General features: G+C 49.4%; 1 long non-coding RNA gene across 2 annotated transcripts in view; it reads left to right on the forward strand.

The window, feature by feature from the left end:
• Positions 1-16,893, forward strand: part of LOC130523170 (uncharacterized) — a 61,332-nt gene that overhangs the window by 1,780 nt on the left and 42,659 nt on the right. Inside the window, exon 2 of one of the 2 annotated variants that reach the window (XR_008949812.1) lies at positions 38-198. This is a non-coding gene — a long non-coding RNA (uncharacterized LOC130523170). The remainder of the gene's footprint in view (positions 1-37; positions 199-16,893) is intronic. The other variant, XR_008949813.1, reaches the window with a different exon arrangement.

The following is a 16,893-nucleotide window of genomic DNA, read 5'->3' on the forward strand; positions in this document are numbered from 1 at the left end:
TCGCTCCTTCCGACAGAATAAATGAACCTTTTCTCAGCAGAACGGCGCCCCCCGTTGACCGGGCACGGACCTGAACGGCCGACAGAACCGGAGAACGCCCACGTGGCCCGAGCGGTCGATCGCAGCTCCTGCGTCGGACGCGGGCGTGACGTCACGACCTCGGTGCCGAGTCTCGGAAAACACGGCGGCGATTTGGAGGTTTGGTTTAATTTACTTCAGCGGGTGAAACGGTGGGTCGAAGATAAGAACAAAGGAAGCTGAAAACAAAGAAAAATTAAAGCCCAGAGATGAGTCCGGCGCTCGTAATCGTTCTGAATTCCCGTGTGTCGTAGCTTATCGCGCTAACGGACTCTTGGCCATTACTGCCGTTCTCAACCTGCGTATTTGTACATGTAAAACAAATCTAATTGCTTTTTTAATAGTGTTGGGGGGGTAGAAACATGACCCCCCCCCCCCCCCCGGCCCTTATATCTAAAAATCTGATCATTGAGTCACGCGTCGACCCTCGAGCTTGATCTCAACGGCGGGCGGATTCGATTTGGAGTGAATTCAGCAGCTTGATGGCGATGAATAAAACATGGCGGCTCCTTCAGGTGAGTGGACTCATCGTCTCCTTTCAACCCCCCCCCCACCCCCCACCCCCCATCTGTCCATCTCTAAGTACACGTGTCATATGAAGACATGACGGCGACTGACCTTTGATCTTCTCTTTGAATTATACAGTTGAAGAATGAAGAGAAATAAAAGAAAAGTGAGCTTTGATCCTCTGTCAAAAAGAACTAAAGAAATTGATCGGAAGAGAAGAGGAGGAGCGACGCATTTTCTCTCCTGGGGGGTCAGATTACTAATTTTGAGGGTTTTGTGTTTTTCCTCGTAATCGATACGTTACAGAAAAACAGCTTGAGGCTCAAACGCACAAAAACCGCCCACGTTGAATTTCTGAGTGTTTTTACAGCTCGGCTCTCGGGGGCCGTAACCGCGCACGTAGGTGGGCAAATTGGCGTCGACGGCAGCTGAAGGAGCCGCTGCCGTTTCATCCCTCGTTGTCTGAAACGGACAAACTCGGAATTTACGGGAATTATCTGATCCGCTGACATGAAAGTCGCCGAGAGAACTGCCGCAACTTTTTAGTTGTTCTTGATTTCCTGCAGCTTCAGCGCGAGTTAGCGTGTTTCGCTACTAAAGCAAACACTTTAATTTTGGACCCCTCTTGTTTTTCGCCACGTTGGCAACTGTTGCGACCGACACTTTTGGGGCGTGTTGAACAGTTTCTCGGTTTATAAAACACGACTGTGGCGTGTTAGCTTCGTGTCGCCGGTGTAGCTATTGTGCCGCTTTTAGCTACACGTCCCATAACTCTACCCCCCCCCAATTATTCTCTCTCATTGTTGCTCTTTTGCACTAATTGCCGGAGCGCTTGAGTAAAGGGTGGTTAACCGCTAAACAAACAACAAATGCTGAGCTGAAACAACCTGGAGATGAAACCAGCGTTCAGCTTTTTTAGTGACCTGAAGATGGTGTGTGTGTGTGTGTGTGTGTGTGTGTGTGTCCGTGTGTGTCCGTGTGTGTCCGTGTGTGTCCCCGTGTGTGTGTGTCCCCGTGTGTGTGTGTCCCCGTGTGTGTGTGTCTCCGTGTCCGATGGTGGACATTTTTTCGGAGCCTTTTCAAAACGATCAAATTTATGATGCATCCGGTTGTGTTGCCAGTGGCAGGTTGTCGGTTGCCAGTGTTTTTTTATTTTATTTTTTTGCCAGTTGCCTCCTTATTTCTTGAAATGTCCCCACAGCTGCAGTTAAATCCTCTGCCGAGAGCAGGACACGTCTGCAGCCGTTTAGCTTAGCTTTGAAAATGAAACCAGCCGCTGTCAGGACTCGCCGCCGCGTTGCCGTCTCAGCCCGTCGACTTTGTTGCTCTGTAACGAGACGGCTGTGATTGGTCGACCGCGGGGAGTAAACGAGCAATCTGACTGATTAGACAAAACAAATCCGTAAACAGCAAACAAACACTAAATTAGCAGTCGGTTTGCGCCGCAGCGTAGCCACAAGTATTACAGCGGCTACGTTTCATGACAGTACTGCTGTTCTTCCCCTCGAAGAAGTCGACTGAAGTCGATTCTCAGTTTTCTGGCATCAAAATTGGCCACTAGGTGGCAACGTTGTCTGTGATTACCCTCGTCAAGGATTTGGTGACATATTTAGTTTCTTTTGCCATGAAAACCTTGCAAATGTCGCAAATCTGTCAAACTAGCCACCTTTTTTTTTTAGCCCCGTGAGTGCCAGATAGGCTCCACCCACCTTGTTTTGTAAGGAAAGAAAAGTTCGCCGTTCATACACACGAGAACTTCCTGCTGTAGCGAAGAGTATTGCCTCTTTGTTGTGATTAGCATCTCCACTGAGGCGCTATCGGTTGCCAGTTGCTTCAAAAAAGGGTTTTAACCACAAAGCCCTCAGAGATGGAAAAGTGATTTTCTTTGTGGACGAGGGGGAGGAACTCGGGGAATTCGTGTTAGCGAAGAAATAACTTTAAATAATCCCGTAGGAGTCTGGAGGTTTCTGCGTGGCTCCCTCGCTGAGCGTGACGGTGACACGAGCGCGGTTAACACTTCGATTCCTTTCAGTCGGGCATGAAGAAAAAAAAAAAAAACACCAGCAAATATGCACAGAAGGAGCCTCAAAATGCTACGTGTAGCGAAAGCTAATCTCTTTGAAACATCATTGATGTTCAGTTTCAAAGCAGCTGTCGCTGCATCGCACCGCTAACGCGCTGAAGTACAGAATCTGCAGGAGTTCTTTTAAAAGAGACGAATGGAGCAATGAAAGGAGGGAGGAGTGACGGGAAGAGAGATAAAGATGAAAAGGAGATCCTGGAACCTGAAGCCGAGCTTTTCCGAAAGAAAACCAGGAAGAAAAAGGGAAGAAAGATGTAGAGAGAGGGGTCAGGTGAAGAGGCCACGCCCCCTTTTGGTGGGAAATGGCTGCAATTTAGTGGCAAGTTTAAAAAACCTTTTTATTTTAAAGTGTATTATAAAGTCACGGGTTCCGTTTTTCTATTTTCTTTTTACCGTTAGTCCAATTTAGCTCAAGCAAAATGAGAATTTTACAAAAACATTTTACAAGCCCATTTACAAGCTAACACACCTGAGGTTTAACGACAAGATTCCCAAACCGGGAAGTTTCCTCGATAACCCTCAAAGTTTAAAATGTGAACATTTAACACGGTGAGAGGGAGAAAATAACTCCAGCTGTTCCTGAGGGCCGCTGTGATGGGGCCAATTACCTCGTTTGCTGCTAAGAGCCTTTTAAAAAACGGTTGAATCGGAGCCGAATTCAGGCCGTTTAAGATGAACGGAGAAAAAAACAGATGTGAAACGCACCGTTAGCACCGGAGCATCACGAGAGGCTAATAATGCGACTCTTTCTTGTTCCTCTGACTATTTTTCTTACGTGTCGGAGTTGTGAGGATTCTGGTTTTAAGTGCTAATTTAACTCTTTGTCTCGCGTGTGAAACAAACCATTTCTTCGGAAAATAAAGATACGCTAAATGGGTAGGTTTTTTTCCTTGTCAACTAATTCTGCTGTTTTCCATTTAATGTAAACCAATGAACATTTATCTTTGTAATTTCTCGCGGCTAGCGAGAAGCAAAAAAGCTGAAGTGTCTTTCCTTTGATCTGTGAACAGCTAACATCTTTCTTTTTAAATTGACAAGTAAGTTTTTCTTGTTTTTCCAACAAAAACTGCATTTTCCCATCCGGTACACACGCGGTTTTAAGCTAGTCGGTCACATTTTTGTCACTTGTCTGGTGTGTTAGATAATCTGGCAGCTAAGAAAAGATCTACCAGCATTTTCAGCTGTCAGATTAGCGTAACGTAGCGCGGCAAAGGTTGGGACCCGAGTGTTCCCATTTATCTGAATTAATTAAAGACAAAAGGGTTAAGTAACGAGCTCCGGGGTGTCGTTTGTTTCAGATCCGTTTTGCCGACGCGGCCGATGCTAGCACGTTTTTATGCAACGCTGTTATTGCTTTTCAAATGTCAGAACCATCTGACCTTCTTTAACGGCGTCTGCGAGAGACTAACTTTGCTCAAGTGACCCATCTGCTGGAGTCCAACCTGGCTGACGGAGTCGGAACAATTCAATCAGCGCTTTCCGCGCGACGTAATTAGGATCGTGTTTCTCGGGGGGGGAACTGGGGGGGCAGGGAGGTGACCTTTCAGTTATAGGACAGCCTGTGGTCGCCGGGCACGCCGCTTATTAAATGTTGAGACAAAAACACAAGTTGATAATGCTGAGGTGCGTTTTTTCCCTTTCCCTCGGCTGGTGGCCTCGCCCCTCTCATTTCAAACACGTAGCCGCGGGGAGCTAATTTAGCACGCGCAATGCGCCTCCCCAGGGTTAAACCCATAACCTCATGCTGTGAGTCAAACGCAACGTTTGTGAGAGAGCTAACCGCTAACGTTGATTCGTGCCCACGCGATTAGGCAAAATAAATGCTCGACAATAGGACAGAAGTGGAGATGCTAATTTTTGCCTTTTCCATCACGCGGTTTGAGAACGTGAAATACAAGTGAAGGAGGTCGTCCGTGGCTGACATTTCCAGGCAATCATTCAAGGCTAACGCACATTTCCTATACGGACAAGCGCATATGCAGCGAATGAGTGAACTTTCAGGAGGATCTGATGAGATCGGCACCTTTTAAGGTCATTTGGAGCGCCATTTCATGCATTTTAAGCCTTCGGAGTGTCATTTAACAGCGCCGGCACATCCAGTTTAAGCTATAAAGAGGCGGAGCTGGTGCGGACTCACTTGTTTTTTTTGTTTTTTGGACACGTTGGATTGGTTTTGAGGTCAAAGGTCAGGAGATCTTAATTTACTTCTCCCTCCTGGTTTTAGCGTAGCCCTCTTCCCCACGACTGGTTTTCCACAGGCGGCCAACAACAGCGTCCCTGAGCTGGAATGAGTTTTGTCCCTCGCCGGTTTTTTCGTGCCGCCGCCGTGTTTGATAGCGTTGTTACCCGGGCCTTGGGGACGCGGTCCGTTCCGTTTCCCAATTCCCTCGACCAACACCGGCACTCTGAGGCCGCCGCTCGGAAATTGCATCCGACGGGTCCGCAGAGTGGTGATAACTGCAGGGTTAGTCGCACGACTTCCTACATGCCGGAGAGCTTAAAGGTCAGAGTTCGGTAGTTAACAATAATGTCGGGAAGCTGCTCCAAACCAGCACTTGGGGATAAAAATGTGATCCTCAGAACAAAAGGGGCGAATAAAGCGGCCCCAGTACGTAGCTAAAGGTATCAAACCCCAGCTGGAAACGTGCTGGATCGTTCGGAGAAAAGTTCGACCGTTAACGAACTTTTGACTACGCTGCTCTTGGACTTCTGACGCGCTGTTGCTCCGCCCATCTTTCCATCAGAACCCGCGACAGCTGAGCGATGAACCCGGTCTTTGTAGTCGGCCGCGTTCCCCTGCGTGAAATGCTAAATGTCCATCGGGGTGGTCAGGACCCGTAGCTTAAAAATATGAGCCTAAAACTGGTCAATGTGCGAGCTAGCATCACGCAGCTAGCGTGGAGACGTCCGGCGTGGGGAAAGGAAGCGCCATGTCTCCCCCCTTGATTGTTATCATCCTGTCATCTGCGACCTGTTTGGGTAGCGAGCGCATAAATAGCCGCTAACGCTTATTGAATGTCAAAGGCCTCCGGGTGGCTGATTGATTCTGACCCCTTTTTTCTTTGCGGGTTGCAGGAATGTGATTTGTTGCCACGTCCCGGCAATCTTAAAAAGCTATTTTCCATCGCTGTGGGAGGAAGACGGCAACTCTGGAATTAAGATTAATGGACAGTCACAACGTATGAGGGTATTTTTGGATGCGTTTAATAGAAAAGAGAAGGTTGCAGATGTGTGCAATTATCAGCTTTCGGGTACGTTTCCGTGGAAACGTTGCTGAAATTGCTTTAACTCACCCTTTCTTTACAGACATACCTTCTTAGCATGGGTGAGCTAGCCTTTAAATGTCAGTATAATTACAAAATTAAAAAAAGATCATATTCATGCCTGTTTTTCCAGTCTGTTACGAAGACGTATGCTAGCACCATCGGTGGAGGACCCGCCGTTAATTTATTTTACATCTCAGTCAACATGTTTGAGGATGCTAAAGTTATTAGTGCACAGTTATAAATATTGTGAAATGAGTTAAAACCTTTATTTAATATAAAACCAGACCTCCAAACTCCCACTTGGAACGGCAACGGTTTCCTTGGTAACGCCTGTAGAAACAGATGAGTTGCTATAACTGTGGCTATTAAAATACCTGCAGGTTGACAGACAAAGCTTAACTAGCTTGGTAGCTTAGCATATGTCGAATTCTTGGAAAGGTTTTCTATGCTAATCAAGGACATGCGGCTAATCTGCAACGGGAGCTGCACGTTGCGCAGGTAAACGTTCTTTCGGCTGCTGTGAGACCGGAATTATGTCCCGTCCTTGCTGGAGGTGGGAATTTTTCAGGGGCGCCGCTTACCAAGCGGGCCTCGTTAGGCTGCGCTTGTCCTCGCGGCGGTTCTGCTGGGCTGTTTGTAGAGCAGAGGCGCGGCCTGTATAGAGCCTGGCGGATGCTGGAGGTGCAAGCTAACACCTGTTTGCTATTCATAGCATCAGACTGGGGCGCGCTGATCCTTGGAGGGAGGGGTAGCGCAGCCATGTCTATCAGAGTCACCGCGGGACAGAACGCGAGCTAAATCCACCAGGATCCGGGTCCAGGGTTTGGCCAGAGTCAACGCTCTGGACTGAGAGTTGACAAAAGGTCGTAATATTCCACCTGATCTTCCCCTCATATTTCTGCCCGCCCTCCCCCGAGATCCGGGGGCGATAAATGACGGCGCTTCCCTTCCGCGATGGTTTACCCATGATGGAGGGCGGTGTCACCCCTGCGGCTGGCGAGGGGACAGTCCAGTCACCTCTGGATTAGTGTGGCAGGACCCGCGTCGTGGTTTATGAGCGGCCAGGAAAGATGTACCCCCCCTTTTTTTTTTTTTTTCCTTTCACCACAAATTACCTCGGCTTGTCCTCCCGCCCACCCGCGTGCCGGCCTGGCTGGATTTATTACGACCAAACGGCACCTGACACGGAGGATTTACTCCGGAGGGCTCAGATTCGCTTTTCTCTGTGGCTCAGCAGAAAAAGGAGTCGTCACCTCACTGACGGCTAACAAATGTGTTTTCGGTGTGATGCTAGCAAAGTGCTGGAACATCACATCCATGGTTGCATTTTTTTGATACTATACAATAAGCTTCACATGCTAATTGCTGTGCTTTGTTGCCCTTAAAGGATATTTATGTAAATACTGTGGCGGGTCCCCACAGTAGGGAAGAGCGCCGCAGCTTTTCTGCGATAAAAGCGACAGACGTGGTAAAAGCTAGCAAACCATTGCTGGTAGATACTAGCTAGCCGTCGCTTGCCCACTTGAACACATTAGCATATCTGTCCACCAAACAGGTTTGAAGAGTTTATTTCCATGCTAGTTTATTTCTGGAAGGTGGTGGCGAACAGATAAAAGCGCTAATGGACCGCTTCGTTGCTCCCAGCTTGTTTATTAAAACTATTTGTTCACTCTGAACTGGCAGAGTGGAGCCGTCAGCACATTTCCTCCTCTTTATATCCTCCAGAAGCCCTGTTGCTAATGGACGATAGCTGATGTTCTTCGGTCAGGAGCGGACAATGCTCTGAACCCAAAGGTCATCAAGAAAATGCTAACGATGGAGTTAAGCGCTCAAAAGGTTGAAGCTTTGTGGACGAATTCACCATTGTTAGTTTTCAAATTGCAAAGCTCACAGCAAACAGCTGTTTGGTCTCACGAAAAAAGGAGCGAGCTAGTTCTAAAGCTAATTCCTGCTTCCTCATTTGCTGGTTGTTGTAAATCTGGCCCAGCATGTCCTGTTTCCCTGCTGCAGACCAGTAGCACAACCCGGGCTACCACCTGCTAACAGGCTAATAGGATCTATAAAACTATATTGAGCTTCCTGATTGATGATAGTGCAGAGTGGGGAAGGCTAAGACGCCAACACGTAGGTAGGAATTCATGGTTATGTAGAATATTATTGTACTTTCCCGTTGTCCGTTCTGTCAGTTTTGGCAGCTTGTGCCACCGCTGATGAAAGATTTGCTCTATGTGGCACGCTAATCATTTAAGTAGATGCTACAAGAAAGAGGGAGCACAGAGGGGGGGCTAGCGCCAGAAGCCGACACGTATAATTACACAGAAACGAGGGGGCCAAATAGGGGGGTAGCTGACATGTGGATGTTTAGGCTGAAGAGCTGCTGTCAGAGTGTTGCCAAACAACACGCGTCAGGAAATTAGCCGCTGAGAGGGAGCAGCTAGCTGCTCCAGTCATACGAAAACAATCCAGTTTTACGGACATTGAAGTTAATCCGGCCCGCTCCGATCCTCAATCATGAACGATGGACATTGGAATACGCGACGCAGCCGATCTCCTTTCACGTATTTACAGTTACAACCATCTCGTAAAGGTCGGGACGGAACGTATTTGAGTCCCGGTGCTCTCCGGAACATCCAGAACTTCTCCATTAGCGGTGGAAGCGCTCCCTGACATCAGTTACACTTGTTGACACTGTGAAAAGTTCTGGCTCTGTCCACTCCAAACCGGAGATCTGGTCTCGTTGCCGTTGCTCTGACCTTTCCGCTAACGTGAAGGGAAAATATGAAGTCCGAACTTTCCCATCACGCCTCTCCTCCCCTCGGCCTCCGAGGAAGGGCCCCTATGTTCTACTTGCTAGCTTGTTCTGCCTGCTGTTCTGGTATCGATCCCTGGCTCTGGTCACTCTGTGACTAATTTGCGAGCCTCGTGTGGACCTCCGGTGTCTTTACCGTCTGACTCACCAACAGAACAGAACCATCTGCTTCTTAAAAAGGCCTTTTCGCTCCGGTGGAGGCTCTCGCCGAGACGCTAACGCCTACTCGGTGCACTCATCTCGCCCCCTCGTTTGGAGCGGCTCCGCACTTTAAAGTACTTATGGCCAAAACCCCGCCGGACTGGGAAAAGTTGCCCCTCCTGGGACGTGGGAAGCCAAAGCCTCGGTAATCCCAAATTTGCAGCTTCGGTTTTGTTTCCCACCCTGATGAAGGTGCCGCGAACGCATCGCGCCGGCGAAAGTTTAGTCGGGTTTGATTTGAGCGTTTTCTGCTTCTTGATTTGAGAAGATTTGACAAGAAAAACAAATACGAATGGAAAAAGGCGTCACAGTTTGAGACGTGCTGTCGGGGTTCCGAGCCGTTGTGCTATTTTCCTGGCGAGTTTCTGTGGAAGTCTGATTTATATTCATGCGGCTGGTTTCTAAATATCACCCCAACCTGCAATTATATCGCCTGGATCAGCGTCCCTTTTATTTTCTTTTCCGCAGTCAGAACAAAAGACTCTGAAAAGCTCTCAGGTAATAATTGTCGGCCGGTTTTAAATTGCGGTCAAGTGGTAGCGCGACGATGGGCTGGCATGCTGTTGCTATGGAAACAAGGGTGGTTCTTGATGCATGCTTTGTGCAAGAACAACAAAAGCCTGAAATCCACAAACTCACAGCCGCTACTGTCGGTTTTATTGATTTTCAGCACAAACATCAGCATTAATTTACTGTAGAAACACGAAAAAAAAGAATGATTTTAGCTTAAGTGACATGTACCAGAGGTCGATGTAGCATCTGTCACATTTAAAACTGGAGAGTTCATCGGTGGGAAGGGGCGGGGCTCCCGCAGGCACCGCCCCCTGCTAGCACCGGTGGTTACGGCTGCAGAGACATGCCGGAGATGAAAAGGGCGCTAGTTAAGAGGAGCAGCTAGCAGCTATTCCTGACCTTCCTAACCCCCGACAATCCTCCCACTGTCCCTTGTGTCGTTCTCCAGCTTTTATGGCTGCAGCTAGCCATTAGCCGCCAGAGCGGCCGCTGCTTCATCTCTGCCACAACAGAGAATGTAAACAGGCAGATGTGTGACATTTCCAACGCTTGCAGCAGGTAATTGATTCCACTTCGGCTCTTTATCCACTTTAGCGCCAATTTTTCCAGTTTTAAACTCCTGTCACACGTGATTAGCTAAACGTGGGCAGATGGTTAGCTCCTGGGCTCGCCTGTGATTCACCAAAGCGATTTAGGCTTTTATTTTTTCGGGGGGTGGGGGGGTCAGGGCTACTGTACCTCTAAAACAAGCTGAAGGGTCGTGGCAGGAAATTAGGACAACAAACGAAGGGAACTAAACTGCTAGCATCGGTCGTCTTGGGTTGGCTTGTCGTGAGCCCACGATACGGAACTTCGGAACGCTGTCACTCACTTCTTCTTTCCATTAGGAAAGGTAAGTACGAAAGATAAGTGGCTACCCTGATTACGCTTTAATTTGAGGTACCGTAATTAAATTTCCATCAATCACGCCACTCCGCCCCCGACAAATGTCTGATTCATCGGACTCGTTATGCAATTTGATAAGTAATATTCTCTGAATAAATTAGGCTGTTAACCAATGGTACATGCTCTATCCGGCGCCGAGTGTGTGTGTGTGTGGGTGTGGGTGTGGGTGTGTGTGTGTGTGTGTGGTGTGTGTGTGTGTGTGTGTGTGTGTGTGTGTGTGTGTGTGTCGCCTAAACACACCTGTGTGCGTGACGACTGTTGTGTAATTACATGGCGTGCGCCCTGTTTTTCTGGCCTTGTTGCATCGGCGAGCTGTGAATGTCAAACACGAGGCTAAAAGAAATAAATAACGGCGAGGAACATGGTCCTGGCTAACCTTTTGGAGGTGGAGGGGCGGGGCGGGGCGGGGGCCAGAGTCATTATGGCTGGGAGGTTGTGTGTGTGTGTGTGTTTTTTTTTGGTTTTTTTTCGTGCTGAGAAACTTTTTTCGTGAGGCTTTGTGATCAATACGAGATATGAAGAGTGGTGGGAACTCTCCCCCCTTTAAAATGCTGATGGTGGGGGCCGCTCGATATCCATTGATTAAAGATGCTGCGCTGCTAACAGTGGATGAGAACCCCCCCCCTCCCCACACACACACACACACACTTGTCCAGCTGTGCAGATGAGTTTCTTTTGTCTCCGAGCGGTAAAAACAGCCTTTGGTGAGTCTTTGGAGGCTTGATTTCAGCTAGCATCTGGACGTGTGATGTGATCTAAACGTGTCGTCGCGTCTTGTAATCAAGTCTGGTTTAGCCTCCCTTCAGGCACGCTAGCCCGATTTAGCATTGCTCACTTCAGTTGTGCTCGTTGGGTCAGGTGACGCACAGGTCTGCCGACAGCGATGCTAGTTTTTGGTAGGGGATTGGTCTCTTTCACGGGGGTTTAGCGCTCCGCGGCTAACGCCTGCGTGCCCCCCCCCACACAAACACCAGCGAGGACAGGCGTCTGGCTCTGACTTTTCCGTCACGTCAGCGGCAAAGTTTCTAAGCTTCCACATGAAAGCGGGAGAACTTTTCCACCTTCCACCTGCTTCCTCCCCCTCTGCTGCTCACTCAATCAGCATTATCTGCCTTGATTGCACTCGAGCCATCTGGCGAATTAATTCATCAAAAAGACTCCGAACGCTCCGCGCGTTTGCTTGACTCGGTTTGAGGACAGCTGGAGGTTTTATTTCATGACATTTTTAGCAGGGTACTTTTGCTGCACCCCCCCCTCCATGTCTCACAGCTTTTCTTTGTTTTCCCTCTCTGTAATCGTGATGCTAATTCCCAGTTTACCTGGACGGGATAGATTTAGCATAAACCTTCCATCAGCGGAGCCGGATGGCTGGAGTATCCGAGTACCACGAGGCTCCTGCATCCGGCGGGGCCCCGAGACGGAGCGTCGCACGACGCCGGGTGATCCACAGACGCCGGAGTCAAATACAATTAAATGATCGTTTACAGCAGGTCTCAGACGCTGGGCCGGTACCTCAGACTGGAGAGTCTGACGGTGGGTGAGCGAGTGTTGATTTACCGTCTCTTCAGCCGAAGGACAAGTGGCTCTTCCACCCAACACTCCTCCCAGCAGTCTTATTAAACCCGTAACCTTGTGCTGTGCCTTCGGGGAGAGAAACTAGGCTCACTTTAATATGTGAAACGAGGATTTCTTGCTGTCCCCCCCCCCCCCCCCTCCCATCCACCCCACTTATTTGCTGCTGCCAGTTAGCTTTCTGGACTGGGGGATCCTACGGGGGCCCTGATCCAGAAGCATTATGCCCCCATTTGATGGTCTCCCCTGGGATCCCAGTTTCTTTGGGGGGGAGCAGAAACCGTTCTGGATCAGGGCCCTTGTAGGACACCCCTTGGAAAGACCCTCCGGATTTTCGCTGACCTCGGCTAATGCACAAGCAGGTGCAAATGCCACCACTCTTGGACCGTAGGTAGTCCAGGCTAATAAATCAACTATTAAAACCAGTTTGAACTAATTCTTTAAGTATCTCAGCCTAAAGAGTGTTGGATCAACCAAATCTCAGTCCACTTTGGTGCCATCTGGTGAGAGGAGGAGGCCCCACACATTTTCTTCCCCAGTGTTCTAGCAATTAGCATGCTAAACAGATACTGTAAATTACACATTTTTATTCAAATTAGTCAAAATAGTTCAATTTAGTATCTGTCAACGCGATTCGCCAACTTTTATGAAATCTTTGGTTCTGCCGCGCGATGTGTCATCATGGGAATAATGTATGCAGATGTTGATTCGCTTTGTTGTCGCCTTTCAAGTCACGCCAATAAAAGCGGCAGGTTTGTGACAGAACAAGCGCCGAAACACGGAGCGAATCAAAGCGAGCGCAGACGTCGGCAGCCGGGGCCCATCAATTTGCCGGCGCCGGTCTTCAAAACTCATCTGCAGATGCGACTGTGAAGACAATTTTCTATCAAGCGGAGTTGTCACCGCGGCGGAAGGTGCAGAAAAAACACGGCCTTATCTCCGCCGACATGCCGGCCCGGCCCGACTCATCAAGTGAAACACAGGAGATTGTAGACGGCGAAGAAAAATAGCCCCGAAACTGGCCCGAAGGTTCGCGGTGGATGTTGATCGAGCGGCGGGAAGGAAGTCGCTGATCAATAGGAACCACGCGGGCCACAAGGAGAAACGGTCGCGGAGACGAGCGCCAGGCGGGAAATTTGGGTCATCTCAAGGGAAAATGGCTGAGTCAGCGATCCTCCCGCCGCCGAGCTCGATCTGTTGAACACCCGGGGGGGGTGATGAAGAGGAGGAGATGAAACAAAAGCAAGGGGAGATGGCGATAGGTGCGGACATGGGTGGGAGAGGAGGCGAATGCTGCCGGAGAGAGGTTTATCAGAGGAGACGGCGCCCGCGGAACGTCGGAGGATGAGAGGCGAGGAAGATGAAGAGATGGGCGGAGACTCATCTGCTCTCTGCTGATTGGTGCTCAGGAGGGTTCTACCTGTCAGGTTGATTAGAAGAACCCTTCACCCGCCTTATCTCATGGCCCTCCTCTCTCTTCACCCCTCTAGTGCTTTGATCTTCTCGTAACCTATCGCTGCTTTTCTTTTGATCTTTGTGGGTGTGGCCATATTCAGCAAAGTTCTGTCGTCTAGCCTACGACACGAGTAAAAGCTACTGGCAGTTAGTTGCTAACATGGCTGTGGGTGTAGAAACGCACGCGTGCCAAACTCGTGACGTCAACACACCCGCGCGACCAAAATAACCGGAGCTCGTCGTCCTGACGCCGCCTCTCCAGACTTCCGCGCCGCACCGCTGCCAAAGTCTGCTAGCAGCGTAAGGTCGACGGTTGGGGGCAGGTGCTGGAGTCGCTGAGATGTTCCGGGATCATCCATAAACGTGACACGTGATGACTCAGGGTTCCTCCAGCCGCAGTCGCGCTTGGCGGCGGCCCAAGATGGAACGCTGCAGTGGAGGTTTCCACTTGTCTGTCAGGAGAGAAACTCGCTCGCAGACTTTGTTGACTGTTTCGGGCTGTAAAAGCTAACAAAAGCTCATTTGTCAGCAGAAAATCTGCCGCGCGAGACGGAACGCCCGCCGACAGAGCGCCTGTCCTCGGCCCCCCGCGCACATTCATTTAGTCTTTTCTGTTTGAAAACCCGGGTTATATATGACGCTAATGGAGCTAGCGCTCATTGTCGCTATCCTCAGCAACGTTTGTTTCCGTGCGTTCGCACTTTTCCGCGCCGTCCCCGGGGTGGCTAGGTGCTCCGATCAAATAAGTTGGTCAATTCTACGAAAGCAAAGACTCTACGAGGGGGGGGGGGGGGGAAGAAGAAAAAAGCTGCTTACTCGTTAGCACAAAAAGTGAGTATCAACTAAAACTGAAGAAAAGTTGAAGTAAACAGTCACAATACATCCCTTAATAATGATAAATCCTTCTAATATCGCCCCGTACTCAGACTGGGGCTGTTGCCAGCCTTTGCTTTCTTAAATAATAAAGATCCAAAAATATAGTACTTTAATAAAAATTTCGTGCCCCTGCGTCGCACCCCAAGTAAATCACGAAGCGATTTGTGACGGATTCCGCTCGCATGCTAATGCCGGCAGGCAAACAAATGATATTTATTGACTAAAAGGAAGCGGAATGTGAAAAATGAGAGCGGTTTATTCCAGCCGGCGGTTGGCAGGGAACTCCAGCTGGCAGGAGGATCCTGACTGGAGAGATTCCATAGCAACACAATCACGGAATCGGCGATACCGATCAGCTGCCGTCAGCCCTTTAATGTAAATTATTTTATGATGTGAGCTGTGGAAATGCAGCTTAATCGGTCGTGAGGTGGAAAAAAGAGACCCATGAAGTGCTGCTTTTAATGTCCAGACGGTGCTAATAGACCTTTGTTTGTGTTTGGGTTTTTTCGATTGGGCGCCAACGTGACAACGGCACGGATCGGCTCCGGATCCAATCACACCTTTTATCAGTTGGAAAAAAACAAAAACAAAAACATTCCTAATCAGTATTCCATCTAGGTTTTCATAAATTTGAGGGAGATTTGCCATCAAGAAGTCTGCTCACGACCCTCCGCGCGCCGCTCCGGTCACTTCCCCCTCCCCGCCGCTAGATGGCAGACAAGCTCCGCCCTGCCGCCGCGGGATGAACCTGCTGCCATGTGCTGGCTGCTCCCCTTACAGTGGTGCTGCAGGGAAAGGCATTCCAGAACCTATTGTTCACATGAGGGGAAGAGGGGACGGGGGGAGGAAGAGCAAATGAGTGACACCAGCCCGAGGGGGTGTGTGTGTGTGGGGGGGGGGGTACTGGAAGAAGATGGCCTGTTAGTGTGGCCACTGCTCGTCTAATTTCAAGGATCTGCAGCACGAATATATTCGCCCTTTCCCCGAAACGACCCAGAATTCCCCTTATTTCCTTCTCTTTCTGCAACCAAACAGGTCTCCAGCGGCGCTAAAGGACTGAAATTAGCAATAATTATCCCCAAAGCTGTAGATAAACCCCAGCGAAGTACGGCATCATAGGCGGCATCTTGACCCCCCCCCCCCGCCCCGACTGGACTTTTGAACTCGAGTCTTTTTAGGCTGAGATCTGCACCCCCGTGTGGTGCCGAACTCGTGCAAACTCATCACACAAATGTATGCAGCCATTATCCAGACATCCGCCCACACGTGTACACTATAGCATGTCAGCGCCGCGCAGATGAAGAGCGAGGGGGTGCTCGTTTGTCAACGCCACACCTTATTCATGTAATCGCCCTCCCACCTCTTCAAAAATCCACCGCGCGCCTCCCTCCGCGCCGCTCGCGTCCTCCTATAGCGCTCACCTCGTTTTTATTCGACCGTGCCAACGCTTGCTCCGAACCATAAATGGCGGAAACGGCGAGGTTAGCCTGGTGCCGTGACGCGCGCTTGTACGGTAGCCTCGCATCAAAGTGGCAGCGACCTTTTTGAAGGCGTCGGGTTGGACCTGTTTTTGTGTAAAAACCGTCAGAAAAGCGTCGAGGGGCCCGTTTTCTCGCTGCATTAACGCGCCGCGGTGCCTTCGCTGCCGCCGCTATGAATAGACGGTTTCAGCACCGCAGGTACTTCTCAGAGATGAAGGTGTGCTACAGTCTGAAAGGGTGTTGTGGAGGTATGACGGCAGTGCTAAAGTGCTACATATTGGTACCGTCTCACAGAGGTACCTGCTCTAAAATGTGCCTCCCCGGCTTTATACTAGCATCTGTTGCCATTGACATCATCTGAGCAGATGCTGTTCATCTGTGATCTAAAGAGTTCAAAGTTAGCACCTCACTCCAACAACTGCTAGTAGCGCAGATGAGGCCGGATTAGCTTGCTTCAGAGCGTTCGTCCGCGCGATCTCTTAGCTCTGCGTTGGTTTCCATTGGCTCGTTTAGCTCCAATCCATCCGTTATGACGGGCAGTAAATTTATCATAAATCAGAGAGCTTTCCTTTTCCTGGAACAGCTGCCGCTAATAATCAATCATCTCTACTAGCGAAACGGCGGGCCGTAACCAAGCGAGCCGCACATGTGAGAGCGCCGTATGAATATACGCTCCATCCTTAGCAGCAGATATAAATCAATTGTAAGAGCTTTAAAATATCATGTCATTTATTAATGCAGTTTATATTAGCTCACTTGCTAACTACTATTTAGGACTGGTCTTTTGGAACTAGCCTGCTAATCAAATAGCTGTTTGTTTTTGGGGTGGAAGGGGGGGTCTGTTTGGAGCTAAATTTACTCTTTGTCTTGTCTAAAATGAACCGTTCACTGAAAACTGGACAAAATGTGTTTGTCTCGTCTCCACTCAGCCAAAAGCCTGTAAACAGGCTCGCACGTGTAAATTTAAACACGCGTGTCAAGGATGCAGCCGCGTTTATCTCCGAGCTCCGCGTCACTCCGTGGAATAGCTGCGAAGATTTGTGGAGGCGAGCAGCGCGTTTGTTTGACAGCTTCTGGTAAACATAATGGATCCGTACATCAGGAAGA

The sequence above is a fragment of the Takifugu flavidus genome, chromosome 3 (genome assembly GCF_003711565.1).
Source record: "Takifugu flavidus isolate HTHZ2018 chromosome 3, ASM371156v2, whole genome shotgun sequence".
Classification (NCBI taxonomy): Eukaryota; Metazoa; Chordata; class Actinopteri; order Tetraodontiformes; family Tetraodontidae; genus Takifugu; species Takifugu flavidus.